Source organism: Cynocephalus volans, chromosome 9 (assembly GCF_027409185.1).
Source record: "Cynocephalus volans isolate mCynVol1 chromosome 9, mCynVol1.pri, whole genome shotgun sequence".
Taxonomy (NCBI): domain Eukaryota; kingdom Metazoa; phylum Chordata; class Mammalia; order Dermoptera; family Cynocephalidae; genus Cynocephalus; species Cynocephalus volans.
Genome location: NC_084468.1, coordinates 144,443,251 through 144,463,231, shown reverse-complemented (window position 1 = coordinate 144,463,231; position 19,981 = coordinate 144,443,251).

Here is a 19,981-nt window from a genome sequence, read left to right as displayed (position 1 = left end):
TGGTATCCCTTGGTTTGCAGATGCGTCACTGCATTCTATCCATTCATTGTCACTGCAATCTGTGCCTCTGTCTTCACATGGCATTTCCTCCTGTATGTCTCTCTGTGTCATCACATGGCCTTTTTATAAAGACCCAAGTCATTGGATTTAGGGAATCCACTCTAGTAAGACTAATCTAGTATGAATCTATCTTAAAAATTTACATCTTCAATTATCTACAGTTTCCAAATAGATCACATTCTGACATTCTTGGTAAATATTAATTTTTGGAGACACTATTCAACCCAGTACAAGGCCTCAGTGTGATTTTTGCTAGCTCTGCTCAACCCCTGAAATCTGACTGTGGTCCCCATAGTCCTTGTACGGGTATCCCATCTTTCAGCCATCAGCTCCAGGCTACTTTTTCACTATAGAAAGAACCACTTCTGGCAAGTCCCTCAAACAGATATCAGCTGCTATTTGTGTGGCTCTTTATCAGTAGAGTCTGTTCTATAATGTTATCGGCTGTGGATAATAAAATGCTACTGGTGCAGAGACCATACTTTGAGAACCACTGCTCTAGACTTAATTAGCACAGCGTCATCGGAGATCTCTGAGAGTAAGATCTGGACACACATCTGAACATATTCCCACAAGTTCCCTATCAGATGATAGGTGAGGGTTTCAAGTTTTCTGTGCAACATCCCTTCTGTCTCAGTGTAAGAAGCTTCATTGGGCATCAGCTCTCAGAGGAAGAGATATCCTAATTATACTATGGGAGAAACTCTATGGACTAGTGACTAGACTAGCTGTCTCTATGTAAAATGGCAGTTAAAGAAATTTACAGAAATCTGAAAAAAAAGTGCATTAATAAAAACAAATTATCATACTTATTAAAAAAAATAAAAAGTTTCAATATTTGTAAAAAATATTTGTCAATTGATAGCAATTCTCCCGGCTCTATGTGCACAATATTTCACATTCATTATTTAACAACTTACAACAGATGAATGTATCTTCGTCTACTATTTCATACTGTTTTTCAGTACTCCCTAGCTGTCACAGCATTTTTCTTGCAATTTCTCACTGCAAATTGCAATTTCTCATTTGCAATTCATAACTTTAAGAAGTATAATGCTTATTTTTAGCTGCAAGTATTGAGGCTCAGAGAGGCATAAAGTCATGGAACTATTACAAAGAAAAATTAGAAAAATCTCAGATTTGTGAAATTTAATTTAGTGTTCTTTACAAGTATTCCTAGTGAATTATTATGTAATTCTGCCTTTAAACACAGTATTATCTTAGGCATCTCATAAAATTTCTGAGCCTGAGTTTTGTGATGTGTATCTTAGTATCCCAAAGAAAAACTAGGAACAGAAAATTGTCTTTCTATTCTATGGGATGGTTAAAGGAATTAAGTAACAAAATACTTGATATACAAGGAACTCAAACAACTTTACAGCAAAAAAACCAAATAACCCAATTAAAAGATGGGCAAAGGAGCTGAATAGGCATTTCTCAAAGGAAGATACATGAACGGCCAACGGACATATGAAAAAATGCTCAACATCACTCAGCATTCAGGAAATGCAAATCAAAACCATTTTGAGATACCATCTCACTCCAGTTAGGATGGCTAATATCCAAAAGACTGAGAATAATAAATGCTGGTGAGGTTGTGGAGAAAAAGGAACTCTCACACATTGTTGGTGGGACTGCAAAATGGTGCAGCCTCTATGGAAAATGGTATGGAGGTTCCTCAAACAATTGCAGATAGATCTACCATATGACCCAGCTGTTCCACTGCTGGGAATATATCCAGAATAATGGAAATCATCATGGTGAAGGCATACCTGTACTCCCATGGTTATTGCAGCACTATTTACAGTAGTGAAGAGTTGGAATCAGCCCAAATGTCCATCATCAGATGAGTGAATTAGGAAACTGTGATATATCTATACAATGGAATACTACTGTGCTATAAAAAAAAAAGTGAAATACTACCATTCACAACAACATGGATGGACTTAGAGAAAATTTTATTAAGTGAAACAAGTCAGGTACAGAAGAAGAAATACCATATGTTCTCACTGATTTGTGGGACCTAAAAATAAATAAATATACAAACAAAAAAAGGGTGGGAGGTGAAGAAGACACAACAATCACAACAATTCCTTGAACTTCTTAAGACAAATGTAAAGGTATGATGTAGTGGTGGGGAGAGGAGAAAGAGAGGGAGACATAGGAACCGGTAAAGGGATACGAAAATTAACTACAATGTATATTGAGAAGTTAAAATAAATAAATAAATTTTTAAAAAGATTTTTGTAAAAATTCAAGTAAAATAAAGTTATTGTGTTATCTTTATAAGTGCCTAGCATGGTATTTTTTTTTTGCAGAGAATGCTACTTGAATATCTCTATATTCATTTTACCTTCTTTCTAAATAAAATAATGCCATATTTTAGCTGTTTATAGTAAATACTACATTTCTTAGATCCCATTGAAGCTGCAGGTGGCCATTTGACCAACATCTGACGAGTAAGAAATAAGGAAAGCTGTGTGGGAGTTTCAGAAAACCTCTCTTAGAAGACTGCTAGTGTTATCAATTTCTCCCCTCTTTTTCACCTTCCCTTCTGTTTCTGCTACTGGACATGAAAACATAACTAGTGCTCTGGCAGCCATTTAGCATGGTTGGATGACTTTGAAAATTGAAAGCGCATGTTAGGATAATGGAGCAACGCAATATAAAAAGCTCAATATCTCTCACCTGTGGAGCATAATACCTCCCCTGAACTGGTTATCTCTGGCTTCTTTTACATGAAGGAGAATTAAACTTTCATGTTGCTTAAGCTATAGTAATTTTGACATATATTGCTACTTGTGGGTAAACATAAAACTAATCATCACAGTACTATTATCCCATGCATATAAATAATTATTAACAATATAGAAAATCCCTATTTTATATCATTTTATTAGGCCTGATAATGTTCAGGAAGGTACAAAGACAGATAATATTTTATTTATATATGCATTTGAAGTAAAGCCCATTGATAATTTCTTATTCCTATTTCATTGCTTTTATTTTTAGGTCACATATACACACATACACACACATACATATATGAAAATTTGTGCTCAGAAGATCAAAAGAAAATGTTTTTATTTTTACTGGAAGAATCTAGTACAGAGAAATAAAATCTAGAAAAATATTACAATGAGCTAAAGTTGAAAATTTTAGCAAGGAATTAAATGAACATTCCCTCTTGTTAACTCTACTTCTTCTTCTTTCTATTAGAGAAATAGGACATAGCACAAGTATTCACAAATTAAATACCCAATATTTATCATAGTATGTTCTAATTCTCTGTTTGAACACAACTATATTATAACACATCGTTTTATTAAGCCTTCCAGCATTTCAGAATGTACTCATCCTCAATAACCAGGCTAGAGAATCAGTCTGCCTAGGGAAAAATGCTTTTTTGAAGCATTATTTTTTTTCAAGAAATACTGAACTTGGGGAAAACAGAACTAGATTTAATCTCAACTTATTTGCTCTATAACTTCAAATCAATTAACTAATTAGACCCTTGTATCTTTTATTTATATTGAAAATAAAGCTTAAAGTAATCTGAAGAATTGCTAAAAAATATATAAATAATTAATACATGTAAAAAATATAAAAGGAAATATAAGTCTAAAAAATAGGAAGAGATCATCTTGAATGTGACTGAGTAGTGAAATGCTTTCTTTATATTACACCTGTCATATGCCTGAATTGTAACACATTCACTTTTCATCATATTGTTGACATCTTGAAATTGTATGGGAAATATCCACGGATAATAAAATAAACCAACTAAAAATAAAATTTACCGTACTGAAACAGAACAGTGAGTTTTAAGCAAACATGAAATCCAGTTACCTTAGGGGCATATAATGGCTTGTAGATATAGGGGAAGTTGCATTTGCGTCTCCTAATATGATTAAGGGGTCCTTGAAAGAGATTAAATAATTCTGGGACTGCAGTAAACTGACTCCCCATCAAAAGCAAGTACAAATACTATCTGATTGAAGACACTCATAATTTATATATTTAGAATTTGCACAGACTATGCTCAACCAAAATCAACTCTCAATAAAAATTATGGGCACATGATATAACAAAGTGACAGTTTTTCACAATCTGATGAGGTCAGATGTTGAGGCTGAACTTTGTGCACACTGAATGCAGCTCCCACCATTTCGTCTTTAAGACAGGGGTAGTCAACATTGGCTGCATATTGGAATTACTGGGGAGCTTTCAAAATTTCTGACGCCTTGGTAATACCTACAGAGATTCTGATTTAATTGGCCTGTGTTGTGGCCTGGGCTTCAGGATTTAAAAAGCTCCCAATTGAGTCCATCATACTGTTAAACTGAGAAAAAGAAACTGCTTCAAGAAAGTGAGTGGAAAAGTAAACAATTTAAATTATGCTTGCCATGGTCTGAATGTTTGGGTCTCCCACCAAATTCATATGCTGCAATTCTAACACCCAAGGTAAACATATTAGGAGGTGCGGCCTTTGGAAGGTGATTAGGTCATGACAGTGAAGCCCTCATGAATAGGATTACTGCCCTTGTAAAAGTGGCCCAAGGGAGCTTTTTTGGTTCTTTCCACTATGTGAGGTTACAGGGAACCTCTCTGCTGCCTCCTTGATCTTGGACTTCCCAGCCTGTAGAACTGTGAGAAATAAATTTCTGTCGGTTATAGCCAACAGTTTGTGGTATTTTGCCAGAGCAGCCCAAACAGACTGAGACACCATCCTCTAACCCCAGGACTTCTGCCTAGTGGTCTTGGCCTGTGCTTGTCTTCATACTATTCTCCAAGAATTACATGTGTAATGGTTCAGTTTACTTGAGTGGTACCAGGACCTCAGCTTAGTTTGGGGCATATTTTAATTGTGATGAAGCTTCCTCATCCCTTATTGCAGCATTTTCACAAAACCCCTGATGATTAGAACTATCAAGGGATATTTCTCAAAAGCACAATTTTCTAAACCATTTCTTAGACTCTCTGAAGGTTGAAGGGGTTTGAGAAGTTACATTTTAAGAGTCCCAGCTTATCCTCATAATCAAGTAATTTAAAGAAAGGCTTCGTAAATGAAGCAATCAGCTCTATTTAAATTTTATTTTATGTTTTGACATCTTGTGTATCTATTTTATTGATAAAAGACCAATTTAAGGCTTTTCTATGACCGGGAAACACATTTACATTTATTTACTGTACTTTATAATGTATGTAAAGACATGGAGTTGTCATTGTCTTTATGACATTCTCCAAGGAGAGGACAGTCTTGAACTCATTGTAAACTGCCTCACTCAGATTAAAAACAGACAAACAAACAAAAAACAAAAAAAAAGCATGACCTAATAGTAATGGCCTTGGATAAACAATGGCTCTACATCGTGGGTTTTATAAAGATTGTTATATTCAAGAAAAATGCACAGAAAATAGTTGATTTAAATGTGTTCTTCTTTAAACAATATTCTAATATGTAATATAACCTTATCAAGAGGAAGTATCAGAAACTGTGACCTACTTTAAACATTTTATTTTAAGAGATCCTACAGTTGGCTGGCTTTAACTACAGAAGAAAAGAAAACAGCCATCTGCTTTTAGAGAAAGTGATTATTCAGACTCTCATGATGTAGATTTCAATTACAGTGAACTGTTCTCAATCTGCAGTTAGAACATTATGAAATCCACTAATACATAAGCAAATGTGTGTAAATTCACATTTTGAAGCATTAGATTTGAGAATGTTTCATTATAATTAAATTTTGTGATACCTTATATGCTAGAAAAATGTCTACATGAATGTTTTAGCTAATATATAGTTCTCATATTGTGCAAAAATACCTGATGACAATTTTCAGAGCACCAGTTATACTTGAACTATAAAGTGAAGTAAGTTTCATACCTCTTGAAAAGTGAAAAATCTCTAGTTTCTTTGAAATAGCTTACATATCATATTTGGATAGGGTGAAAATATCACCCAATATGTTCAGAATTTATTGCTTTTTCAGAGCTAAATATCTATTTATTAGGTAATGTGAGGACTATGTATTCTGATAAAATGGGTCTTTAGGATACAATTGGCAACAAGTCAAATTCTTTTATTCATGAAACTCAATATACTTAGTAGGAATTAAATATGTTGGCAAGAGGAAATTTAGGCATATACATTTTTTGCTATAACTAAAATATATTGTGAAAATATTGGAAATGTATGCATAGTTCTGTTAATACAACTGACTCCTTCAAAAACAGCTTTATATTAATCAGAGCCAAAGAAATATTTTACCACGCGTTTAAACAGGCACTTTTAATATTGCCACCAAAGATAAAAAGCAAAACATGAAGTCAAGAGAAATAGTCTCACCTCCAGTCCTTACTGGACATCTTTGATGGCAATGCTTTTAAGTTTGGGTAAGCCAGCCCTTTTTATGGATCTAATTTTTTTATTTCTTAGTGTAATTGACCTTAGTGATTTTTCAGGGAAAAATGAGATAGAAATATTTATATTTTGACGAATATATACATGGAAAGCTGGTACTCGGGCGGGGGCGGGGAGGGAAGAAGACACAACAGTTACAATTCCTTGAAGTTGATATGGCAAGTGAACAGAAAGGCCATTGTTGGGAGGGAGGGGGGAGAGGGAGGCAGGAGGGAGCTTTCGGTAATGGGCCATAATAATCAACCACATTATATATTGACAAAATAAAATAAGATTTGGAAAAAATAAAATAAAATAAAATCTTTCACATTTTGATGCATTAAAAAATAAAAAAAAAGATCACCTGACTTCTCAGAGAAGTAAGTTCCTTGTTTAGGCTAACTGGAAAAGTCCTGGGTCTCTCTCTTCTTTTGTCTTTTCTTTTATAATACTGGGCTAAAAATGGCAAAATGAGGTAGAAAACAGCAAAATTAATTTTTTTTCTACCACTTGTCCTATCACCATACCTTTGGTTATCATGTTGTCTTCCTTTCTATATACTGCATGTGATACCTGGATTAATACTTGTACTTTTTATCTCTGGAAAACAGGGAGCCAGTTTTAACACCTGAGTTTTTAAAATCCACTTCTATTGTGATCTGGACCTGAGGAACCCACAGTACAGCTCTTCAGGCTCCAAGCAAAATTACTTCTGCCGCCACTTGCACCAGCATGATTCATGGCCTATGTCTGCCTCTTGACATAAACAACACTAAGAATAAGACACTGAGCCCCTGCTTCATTTGCCATAGGGGGGAAAAATGCATTCACTGCTATGCTTATCGGCTGAAATAGCAGTCACTAGTCCAAGGTGTTCACTCTTGCGTTCCAAAATCTTGTGTGGGTATGTCTTCTACGTAAAAATTAAGTAAACATGTGAAACATAGTTCTAAAGTCCTCCAGACTTTAGCATGCAGTGTCTTGATTTATTTTGTGTTGCTATAACAGAATACTACAGACTGGGAAATTTATAATGAGCAGAAATTATTTGGCTCACAGTTTTAGAGGTTGGGAAGTACAAGAGCATGCTACCAACATCTGGCAAGGACCTTTGTGCTGCCTCACCTTTGTGGAAGGGCAAGAGAGCATCAGAGAGGAGCAAGAGAGGGCTGAGCTTGCTCGTATAACAGATCCACACTCAATAATAAACCCACTCACATGATAATGGCATTAATCCATTTACGAAGGCAGAGCCCTCAGGACTTAAACACTTCTTAAAGGTCCCAAGTGGCAAAACTATTGCATTGGGCATTAAGTTTTCAACCCATGAACTTTGGGGAAGACATTCAAACCATAGCATGCAGGAAAGATTGTTATAGGGGGTTAAAATATAAAATAGCATTGAGTGACTTTATTTTTAATATCTGCCGAAAACCCAAGGCAGTCAAGTCATGATTCAAAAAAAGAATCTGTGTCCACTGACAGCTACAGCTAAGGTGTAAACAGTGAGGAAAATGGAGGGAAGTGTAGGTCAAATGACCAGAAGAATATTGTGCTTTGGGATAGAACTGGAAAAGTGAGAGAATGGAGAAGTAGTCAAATTTATCTAATTAGTTTAAATTATCCACTGCAAAAAAGAGAAAGCCATTCAATTTTCTTTCATTCTTTCTTCATTCATCCCTCTCTCTTTCTTTCCTTATTTATCTTTCTTAATTTTTTATTCTTTCTTTCTTCATTCTTGCTGGTTATCTTTTTTCTTAAATAACGATACATGCGCTAGTCCCTCTATGTGTAGCTCACAAATTTTAAAACCTCTGTGATAATGTTTCAAATTGACTTGTTGAACAAATCACATGCAAACAAGGATGAATCATTTCTTCATAGTTATTTAGTAATATTAAACCAATAATGGGCTTCAGTCTTAATAACTCTTGGTCTTTTGTCTTTTTATTTTTTAGTTTGACATTACAGTGAACTGTTTATGACTTCATCAGATGACGATTATCCATTGGGACTTCATGGAATACTGGTTTACTGGATTTTTTTTAACTGCTTTATTGAGGTATCATTGCTAAATAAAAATTGTACATCTTTATGGTATGCAAGGTGATGTTTGCTATACATGTGTACATGTACACTGTGAAATGATCACCACAATCAAATTAACATATCGGTTGCTGCACGGTTCCCTGTGGGGCAGGGGGCAGATATGAGAACATATAAGACCTACTCTCTTAGCAAATTTCAAGTATAAAAATAATAATATTAACTTATAGTCACCATGGTATACATTAGATCTTCGGAACTTATTCATCCTGCATAATCAAAATATTGTACCCTTTGAACAGCATCTCTCCAGTTTCCCTACCCTCAGTCCCTGGCAACCACCATTCTACTCTGCTTCTATGAGTTCAACCTTTTCAGATTCCACATATCAATGAGATCATGAGGTATTTGCCATTTTGTGCCTGGCTTATTAAACTTAACATGATGTCCTCCAAATTCAACCATGTTGAAAATGCAGAATTTCCTTCTTTCTTAAGGTGAATAATATTTCAGAGTGCGTGCGTGTGTGTGTGCGTGTGCGTGCGTGTGTGTGTGTGTGTGTGTGTGTGTGTGTGCATACATATCACATTTTCTTTATCTGTTAATTTCTCAAAGAACAGTTAACTTGATTCTATATCTTGGCTACAGTGAATAATGCTGCAGTAAATATGAGAGTGCAGATATCTTTTCAAGATACTTATTTTATTTCCTTTGGATATATACCCCAAAGTGGAATTACTGGATCGTATGATAGTTCTGCTTTTAATTTTTTAAGTAATATCCATAATATTTTTTATAATTTATGTATCAATTTATATTTTCTTCAACAGTTTGCAATAGCTCCCTTTTCTCTAGAACCTTGTCAACACTTATATTTCATCTTTTTGATAACAGCCACTATAACAGGTATGAAGTGGCATATCATTGTGGTTTTGATTTGCATTTCTCTGATGATTAGTGAAGTTGGGCATTTTTTAATATATTGGTTGAGCACTTGTATTTCTTCTTTTGAGAAATGTCTATTCAGATACTTTGCCCATTTTTCAATCAGGTTATTTATTTTTTTCTTGCCATCGAGGTCCTTATATATTTTGTACACTAATCTCTTATCAGATGTGTGTTCATAAATAGTTCTTCCCATTCCTTAGGTTGTCTATTCACTATGGTAATTGTTTTCTTTGTTCTGCAGAAGTTTTTAAATTTGATATGCTCCCATTTGTCTGTTCTTACTTTATTTCCTATGCTTTTGGGGTTATACTAAAAACATCCTTGCCCAGACCAATGTCTTGAAGCTTTTCCCCTATGTTTTCTTCCAGTAGTTTTACTGTTTCAGGTCTTACATTTAAGTCTTTTATCTATTTTGAGTTGATTTTTTTAAAAATTTTATTTTCTTTTTTTAATTCTTATGAAATAATAGGATGACTTACACTCTTTCATACCATTTGTATTTTGTACCATGAAAACAAAGTATATATTCAATAAATTAATTTTTAAAGTTCTGTATTTTTCTTCACCTAGAAACAATACTTCCATTTTCTTAATGTAAGTAAAAATAACCATCTGAGCTACAGAAACAGGGTATAGTTTTAAAAAATATTTTAGGTACAATCCTTTCTTAGGGAGCTTGAAAAGACAAAATTATTATATTGTAATCAAATCCCGTATCAAGAAAAATATTTTTCAAAGTTGGATAGAGAATAGCTAACTAAGACCAAACCCACTAAATTTGACTCATAATGCAAGTTAGTGCTAGTGGGGTTTCCAAATATAATTCAGAAACAACACGGTTTATTTTGAGTTGTTTTTTTGTATGTGGTTTAAAATAGGGGTCTAATCTCATTCTTCTGCATGTGGATATCCAGTTCTTCCAGCATCATCTATATAAGAGACTGTCCTTTTTCCATCTTGGCCCTTCTGTCTAGGGCTGATTGACTGCCCTAGATATGGGACTTATTTCTAAGCTCTGTATTCTGTTTCATCAATGTATATGTCTGTTTTTATGTCAGTATGACACTGTTTTGATTACTGTAGCTTTTTAGCAAATTTTGAAATCAAGTAGTGTGATGCCTCCACTTTTGTTCTTGCCCAAGATTGCTTTGGCTATTTGGGATCTTAGTGGTTTTGTACTGGCTCTTTGTGGAGTATACTATAAAGCAAATGTATTTCACAGGGCCTATTTTCCAAAGTCCTATAGTCTCAGGTTTAGCTTAACCTTTTCGAATTACATATAGAAATGTTAACCTTGCAAAAGACAGGAAACTTTCCCCAGGCTAAAGTCTCTGTTGTGGATATAAAATTGTAACACAGCAAAATTGCTGGCTCAAAGCATAGATGTCCTTGGTGCAGGTTAACCTTACTTAATTTTTATGTAATCATACTAAGGAAATTGCTGTAGGGAAAGAAGATGTTTGCTAAGAACAAGCTTTTGTTGGTGGATTGACTTAACCTTTTGCAAATTGCATTATGGAATGTCACTTTGCTTATTTCAATGATATTACTAGTTTTCCATTTGTTAGCCATAATATCCTTGTGCCTTTGTAATGGTTAAATTAACTGAATTTTCTTGTAAAACTTCCTTGTCTTTACAGTAAAAGGGAGAGGCTAACTTTGGAAGCAGCTGCCATATTCAGTTTTGCTCCTCCTAATGGAGAAATTACGGAGGTGCAGTCTGTCCGGGCCTCAGGGCATACATTGTGCTTGAGCGTTCATGTAATCCTTTTCTTCATATCTGTTACACCAGGAAAAGTGGTGTAATAGCTCTTATCTCAAAAGTTCTGAACATCTACCCTTTCTCTCTTTTTCCCTTGTTTTCTCTGTTATTTACTTACTCATTTTGGAGAAACTCTGCAAATTAAAAAAGGGAAATCTCTTCTTTTAATATTCTAAAACACACCTGAGAAAGCCATTCAACTGCTAAGATTCTCCAGTTAGGAAAATCATTATAGTCTTTAGTAAATGAGATCAGATGCAGTTACTGTAGACTTACTCTGAACAATCAAATGTGTGTCAAACATTTCTTAGCTCCTAGAACACTTTCAAAAAATTAAACTTTTTGAAATAAAGACTAATTACATACTTTAAACTAATTTTAATAAGCATTCATATGAGACTGCCTGAAATTCATTATTCACTTTAATTTAAAACATATTTTTGACACTTTTGTCCTAAAGGTATTGTCTTTTCAGGCAAAAGTTTCAAAGACATGTCACTTGGCAAACAAAGCAGCCTTGTAAAAATTCCCTATTTTATGAATGTTTTTTTCAATTTTTAAAAAAATTTTTGTTCTCAGACACAAAAGACTGAGTAATGACATGAAATAATATATTGCCCCATGGAGACTTGCTCATTATCCATTAGTCTTTTATCAAGTACTATTGAGCATTTTAAAAATACAAAAAGCATAGCTAATTAGTGAGAAAATCATGCATACTATTAGTAGAATTAGTATAATAACTTGAAAAGAAAAAGTCTCAACAAAGATAAAGATGAAAGCCTTTGGAAAAAACGTAAAAGACTGAAAGAAGTGTAATTACCTTATTTATTCTCTCAATGATCCTGTTTTAAACGGAGTGGTAGTTAAAATAAATCCCAATTTGATCATATTGGAATACTAATAAATCAAAGTGTCATCTTATAGACACTGACAGTCTAGTACAGAAAACCTGGGTCAGGAAAATGTTGGTATTTGATGCTATAAGCTTGAATTATCATAAGAATGATACTGTTAAGTTAGTGTTCTAAGACAGGATGAGAAAGTAAGGCAATAAAAGTATCAGGTGACAGACAAATTAATGAAAGGGGGAAAAGACAGTTATTTTAAAGATGTAGCAGTGTTCTTTAAAAATGGAATTGAATATTATATTTTTTTCTTTTTTTTTTCCAGTATAGTCTTGAAAAATCACGTCAGTCCTTCTTTTAGTGTGTTATTTCACAATTATGTGACTGAATTAGGTTTATTTAGGAATGGATTTTCCCTCAGGAGTTCAAAATTACATGAGCATATTCTATTTTCTTTTCCCTTTTTTAAAAAACACAAATTGATATTATCAATCAAAGAAAGAAATAAAAAATTATATACTTTCAGAAAGCTTGGGGCAATGCCACATTTATTCTATGTAATCGTATTCTAAGGGAAACACCCAGGTTTGGAGACAGCTCTCTTCTGTACATTCTTAAGTGCGTTACTCTTATCATGAAGGCTTCATGCTCATGACCTAATTACCTCCCAAAGGTCTCATCTCCAAATACCATCACATTGGGAATTAGGGCTTCAACATATAGATTTGGGGGAACACAAATATTTAATTCATAGTAATCAGTGAGCTTGAAGATAAGGCATCAGAAACTTCCCCAAAGGAAAAGACAAAAAAAAAAAAAAAAAAAAAAAGAGAGAGAGAATATCCAAGGACTGTGGGACAATGCCAAAAGTTTTCATTATAGGTGTCACTGGTATATTTAAAAAGGGAGAAGATAGAATAGAATACAAGAAATATTTGGAGTAATAATGGCTGAGACCTTTGCAAAATTAATGACACAAAACTACAGATCCAGTAAATTCAGAAAACACCAACTAGAATATATATAAACTTCACCTAAGCATATAATATTTAAGCTGTAGAAAATAAAAAAGGAGAAATCTTGAAAGAAGCCTGCGGGAAAAATAAAACATCTTACCTACAGCAGAAAAGAATAAAAATTATAGCAGACTTCTTATCAGAAAACATGTAAACAAGAGGAGAGTGGAGTGAAATATTAAAAGTGTTGGGGGAAAAGCACGCACACCAATATGTATTCTATATTTGACAAAATTATACTATATAAAAAGAATAATACTTTCTCAGAAATATAAAAACTGAGGAAATTCATTATCAGCAGAAACATTTAAAAAATATTTTTTTCAGGCAGATAAAAAATTATATAGATCATAACCTTAAATCTATACACAGGAAGAACACCAGAAAAGGAATAGATAAGATAAAAATATATTTTATTTTTCTTAATTTATCTAAAAAATAATAAATTAAAAAGTAATAACACTAACAATGCATTGGGTCAATATAGCATACAGATAGGTGAAGCAAATAAGAACAGTGTTCCAAGAAACAGGAGGGAGAAATTGGCAATACTCTTTCATAAGTACCCACACTGCACATAAGGAAAGTACTTACAGACTAATGACAATGAATACACAATATACTAAAACTTATGGTACACAGCAAAAACAGTGCTAAGAAGAAATTTATAGCTAGAAACACACATTAAAAATAGAGAAAATCAACCAAACTAAAGTTGGTTCTTGGAAAAGATCATAAAAATTGAGAAACCTTTAGCTAGCTTTAGCTAAATAGACTAAGAAAAAATAAAAGAGAGAACCAAAATCATAAATGAAAGTGAAGACATTACTACCAATTCTACAGAAGCAAAAAAAAAAAAAAAAAAAAAAAAAAAAAGATTATACTATGAACAGTTGTGTGTTGACAAATTGGATAACCTAGAAAAAATGGACAAATTCCTAGAAACACAAAACCTACCGCAACTCAATCATGAAGAAACAGAAGGGATGAATCAACCTACAACTAGAAAGGAGATTGAATCAGTAATCAAAAATCTGACAAAAAAAATCCTGAACCTGCTGGCTTCACTGGTGAATTTCATCAAATATTTATGGAAAAACTTATACCAGTTCTTCTCAAACTTTTCCAAGAAATTGAAGGACAGGAAACAATTCCTAACTCATTATGAGGCCAGAATTGCCTTGATTACAACGCTGGACCAAGACAATACAAGAAAAGATAACTACAGACCAATGTCCTTTTTGGTCATTGTTGTGAAAATATTTAACAAAATACTAGCATACCAAATTCAACAGCATATTAAAAAGAGTATACATCACGTCCAAGTGGAACCTATTCCTGGAATACAAAAATAGTTCAACATACAAAAATTAATCAGTGTAATACACCACATTAATAGAATAAAGGGAAAAAGCCACACAATCATCTCAATTGATGCAGAAAAAGCATTTGACAAAATTTGACACCCTTTCATGATTAAAACACTAAACAAACTAGGAATAGAAAGAAACTACTTCAACGTAATGAAAATCATACCTGAAAAACTCAAGGCAAACATCATACTCAATGGTCAAGGGCTGAAAGCTTTTCTTCTAAGATCAGGAATAAGACAAGGATGCCTACTTTCAGCATAGTATTAGAAAATCTAGCAACAGTGATTATTCAATAAAAAGAAATAAAAGGCATCCAAATTGAAAAGGAAAGAGTAAAATTATCTTTGTTCACAGATGATATGATCTTATATGTATAAAACTGATATGGCTTAAATTGTGTCCCCCAAGTTTGATGTATTAGAAGATTGATCCCCACTGTGATTGTTCAGATGGTGAGAAATACTACTATGCTAATTGAAAGGTGGGACCTTGAAGAAGTGATTAGATTCTAAGGACCACGTCCTAATGAATGGATTAATAATGGTGGCCATGGGAGAGGTTCTGAGGGCTTTAAAAGGAGAGCACTTGAGAGTTTATCTCTCTCTCTCTCTCTCTCTCTCTCTCTGCTCTACCATATTTGTCATGTGATTCCCTGAGTTGCTGCAGTCACCACCAGGACAAGGCCCTCACCAGATGTGTTCCCTGGACTTTGGACTTCCCAGCCTCTGAAACTTTAAGCAATAGACTTCATTTTCTTACAAATTATCCAGTTCCAAGTATTTTATTATATAAACAACAGAAACAGACTAATACAAAAACCTTAAAAATTCCACATACACAGCAAAAAAACCTGTTAGAACTAATAAATGAATTTAGGAAAGCAGCAGGATACAAAGTCAGCAAATATAAATTGGTTGCATTTCTATACACTAACAATGAACAATCTGAAAAAGAAATTATAAAAACAATTCTATTTATAATAGAATCACAAAAATAAAGTACTTTGAAATTAACTTAACCAAGGAGGTTAAAGAGTTATACAATGAAATCTATAAAATATTGTTGAAAGAAATTAAAGAAGACAAACAAATGAAAACACATCCCATCTTCATGAATTGGAGAACTTCATATCAAGACATTAATACTACCCCAAATGGTCTACAGATTCAATGCAATTCCTATCAAAATCCCAGTTATGGGGCCGAGCCCGTGGCGCACTCGGGAGAGTGCGGCACTGGGAGCGCAGCGACGCTCCCACTGCGGGTTCAGATCCTATATAGGAATGGCCGGTGCACTCACTGGCTGAGTACCGGTCACGAAAAAGACAAAAAAAAAAAAAAAAAATCCAAGTTATGTTTTTGGCCAGAATAGGAAAAAAAAAATTCTAAAATGTATATGGAATCTCAAGTAACCCTGAATAGCTAAAACAATCTTGAAAAAGAAAGCTGGAGGACTCACACTTTCTACTTCCTGATTTCTGATCCTTAGTCAGATGCATTATCCATTGTACTACTGGCCCACAGCTTATTTCCTGATTTCTAACTTACACATTAACAGCAATCAAATCAGAATGGTGTTGACATTAAAAATGGAGACATAGATTAATGGACTAGAATAGAGAGCCCAGAAATAAACCCTCACATATATGGTCAAATGATTTTTGATAAGAGTGCCAAGACCAATCATGGAAAAAGAACAGTCTTTTCAACAAATTGTGCTGGAAAAGCTGGAAATCCATAAGCAAAAGAATGAAGTTGGGCCTTTACCTAATACCACATATAAAAATTAACTCAAAATGGATCAAAGACCTAAATATCATGCCTAAAGCTATAAAATTCTTAGAAGAAAACATAGGGCATATGCTTGACTACACTGGATTTGGCAATGATCTTTTTTTTAATATAGCACAAAAGGCACAAGCAATGAAATAAAAAATAGGCCAATTGAACTTCATAACTATTTTAAAATTTTGTACATAAAAAGACACTACAAACAGAATTAAAAGGCAACCCACAGAATGAGAGAAAATATTTGCAAATTATATATCTGAAAAGGGATCAATAATCAGAATGAATATAGAAATAAAACTTAACAACAACAAAAAACAAACAACCCAATTCAAAAATGGGCATAGGACTTGAATAGACATTTCTTTAAAGATTTACAAATGGCAAAGAAATGAATGAAAATATGTTCAACATCATTAACGTTAGGGATGATGCAAAATCAAAGCTACAATGAGATACCATGTCATATTCATTAGAATAGTTACTTAGAAAGAAAACCCAAAAGCAAAAACAGAAGACAAGTGTCTGAAAGAATGTGGAGAAACTAGAACCCTCGTGCACTGTTGTTCGGAATGTAAAATGGTACAGCTGCCATGTAAACAGCATAAATTCTGGTATTTTAGGATGACTAGAACTAACAATATTATGCTGTATATTTTTTAATAGTTAGAGAAGAGGATCTTGACGTCATCACCACAAACAAAAGATAAATGTTTAGGTCATGAATATACTATCTACCCTAAGTGAATCGTTGCACAATATATGCATATATTGAAACAACATACTGCACCAGACAAATATGTACAATTAAACTTTAAAATAAAAAAAATAATAAAAATTAAATTACCACATGATCCAACAATTCCACTTCTGGGTACATACCCCCCAAAATTGAAAGTAAGGTCTCAAAGAAATATTTATACACTCATGTTTATAGCCACATTATTTACAATAGCTAAAATGTGGAAGCAACCCAAGTGTCCATTAATGGATGAATGGGTAGGCAAAGCGGGGTCTACAAATACATGACATATTATTCAGCCTTTAAAAGGAACTATATTCTAACATATTCCACAACGTGAATGAAGCTTGAAAGAATTATGCTAAGTGAAATAAGTCAATAACAAAAGGACAAATATTGTGTATTTTCACTTACATGAGGTACTTACAGTAGTCAGAACCAGGCACTGGGGAAAGAAGGGAATAAGGAGGTTCCTTTAATGGGCATAGAATTTCAGATTTATAAGATGAAAAGAGTTCTACAGATGATTAGTGGTGATGGTTGTACAACATTTTGTATGTAATTAATGCTGCAAAAAAATGCAGACTTAAAATGTTTAAGATGGTAAATTTCATGTTATGTGCACTTTACCACAATAAAACAATGAGAGGAAAAAGTAAAGGAATAGAGAAGGATGTAACATACTAAAACTAATCAAAAGACAATAGGAAGAGCTGTATTAACTTCATATAAAGCCGACTTCAGAAGAAGAAAAGTTATTAGAAATAATGACATCCGTTTGTATTTGTCAGGTTTCTCTAGAGAAACAGAACAAATAGAACACACACACACACGTATACATAGAAGTGCATTATAAAGAGTTTGCTCGTGTAATGATGAGGCTAAGTCCCACAGTGTGCTGTGTGAAGCCAGAGACTCAGCAGATCCAGTCTGAGGTTAAAGGCCTGGGGACAAGAACCAACTCCTGGTGTGAGTTCTAGTCCACGTCTGAAGACTCGAGAACCGGGGGCACTGTTGGCGCAAGTCCCAGTTTGGAGGACAAAGATGATGAATGTCCCAGCTCATGCAGAGAGACGAAGCGAGCGAGCACGCGCTTCCTCTCCCTTTCTGTTCTGTTCAACAATCAGATGATGCCCATTCACACTGGAGAGAGCAGAATCTGCTTTGCTATGTCTACTAATTCAAATGATAATATCTTCCAGAAACCCCCTCACATACATACCCAACAATAACGTTTAACCAGGTATCTGGGCACCCTGTGACCATGTCAAGTTGATACATAAAATTAACCATCATAACACCACATAATGATAAGGGGTCAATTTTCTAAGGAGACATAATCTGAAATGTGTATACATCTAACAACAGAGCGTCAAAATACACGAGACATCCCCATATTCCCATATCGGACAGCTGCAAAAAAAAAAAAAAAAAAAAAAATACACAAGACAGAAATCTGATAGAACTGAAAGAAGAAATATGAAAATCCTCTATTATAGTTAGAGACTTTAGCACCTTCTCTCAGTAATCAGTGTATCGACAGGCAGAAAATCTGTAAGGGTATATAGTTAACCTAAATAGCACTTCCAATCAGCTTGCTATAATTGATGTTTATAGTCTTCTACATATACAATATCAGAAGACACATTCTTCTCAAGCTTGTATGAGATATTTACCAAGATAGACCATATTCTGTACCATAAAATATACACTACCAAATTTAGAATAATATAAATAATTCAAAATATGTTCTTTTTGTCGTTTTTTCATGACCGGCACTCAGCCAGTGAGTGCACTGGTCAGTCCTCTACCAAGTGCGCCACGGGCTCGGCCCTCAAAATATGTTCTTAAACCACAATAAAATAAAATTAGAAATCAGTAACATGAATATAAGATGAAAAATCTTTACATATTCTGAAACTAAAAAACAAACTTCTAAATAATTAATAGATCAAAGACGTGTCAAAAAGATTTTTAAATACTTAGAACTAAAATAAAATAAAAATACAACCTACCAAAGTTTGTGAAATGCAGTGAAAGCAGTGCTCAGAGAGAAACGTGTGTCTTTTTAGTTCATATATTAGAAAAAAAGAAAGATGTTAATTCAATAATGCAAGCTTTCACCTCAGGAAATGTGAGAAAGAAGGTCAAATTAATCAGAAATCAGACAGAAGAAAAGAAGTGGTGTAGATTGGTTGTCCCCACAAATTCAGAGGCTTAATCCCACCGTAACTGTTGAGAGAGGGAAATCCTACTATGGTAATTGAAAGGTGGGGCCTTAAAGAGGTGATTAGATTATGAAGACTGTACTATAGTGAACAGATTAATACATTTAATAGTTTGATGGTGGTTGTGGACATGGTCAGAGGGTTTTAAAAATTTCTCTCTCAGAGAAAAATTCCTCAAAGACGGAATGGAATTAGTATCTCTCTACTCTGCCATTCTCGACAGGTGACATCTGCATTTCTGTGGAGTCACTTCACCATATTTGTTCCCTGGACTTTGGACTTCTGAGCCTCCAAAAGTGTAAACAATAAATATTGTTTCCCTGCAGATTAATCAGTTTCAGGCATTTTGTTATAAGCAACAGAAATGGACTAACTCAAGAAGTAAAAATTAGAGTAGAAGTTAATAAATTGGAAACAGGAAAACTGGGGAGAATATCAGTAATATCAAAAGCTGCTTATGTGAAAAGACTGATAAAATTGATAAAACCCTCGCCAGGCTAGCCAAGGAAAAAAAGGTTGAAGACATGAATTATCAACGTCAGAAATAGAAGAGTCATTGCTTTGATTTCCTGGACATTGAAAGGATGATGAAATACTACAGACAAGTCTATGCCCACAATCTGATAAATTGGGTAAAACTGATCAATTTCTTGAATGACGCAAACTACTAATATTATACAAGGATAAACTGATAACATAAATGTCCCCATATTAGTTAAAGATTTGAATCAATAATTCATCAAATAATAATTTCAGAAAATAAATAAC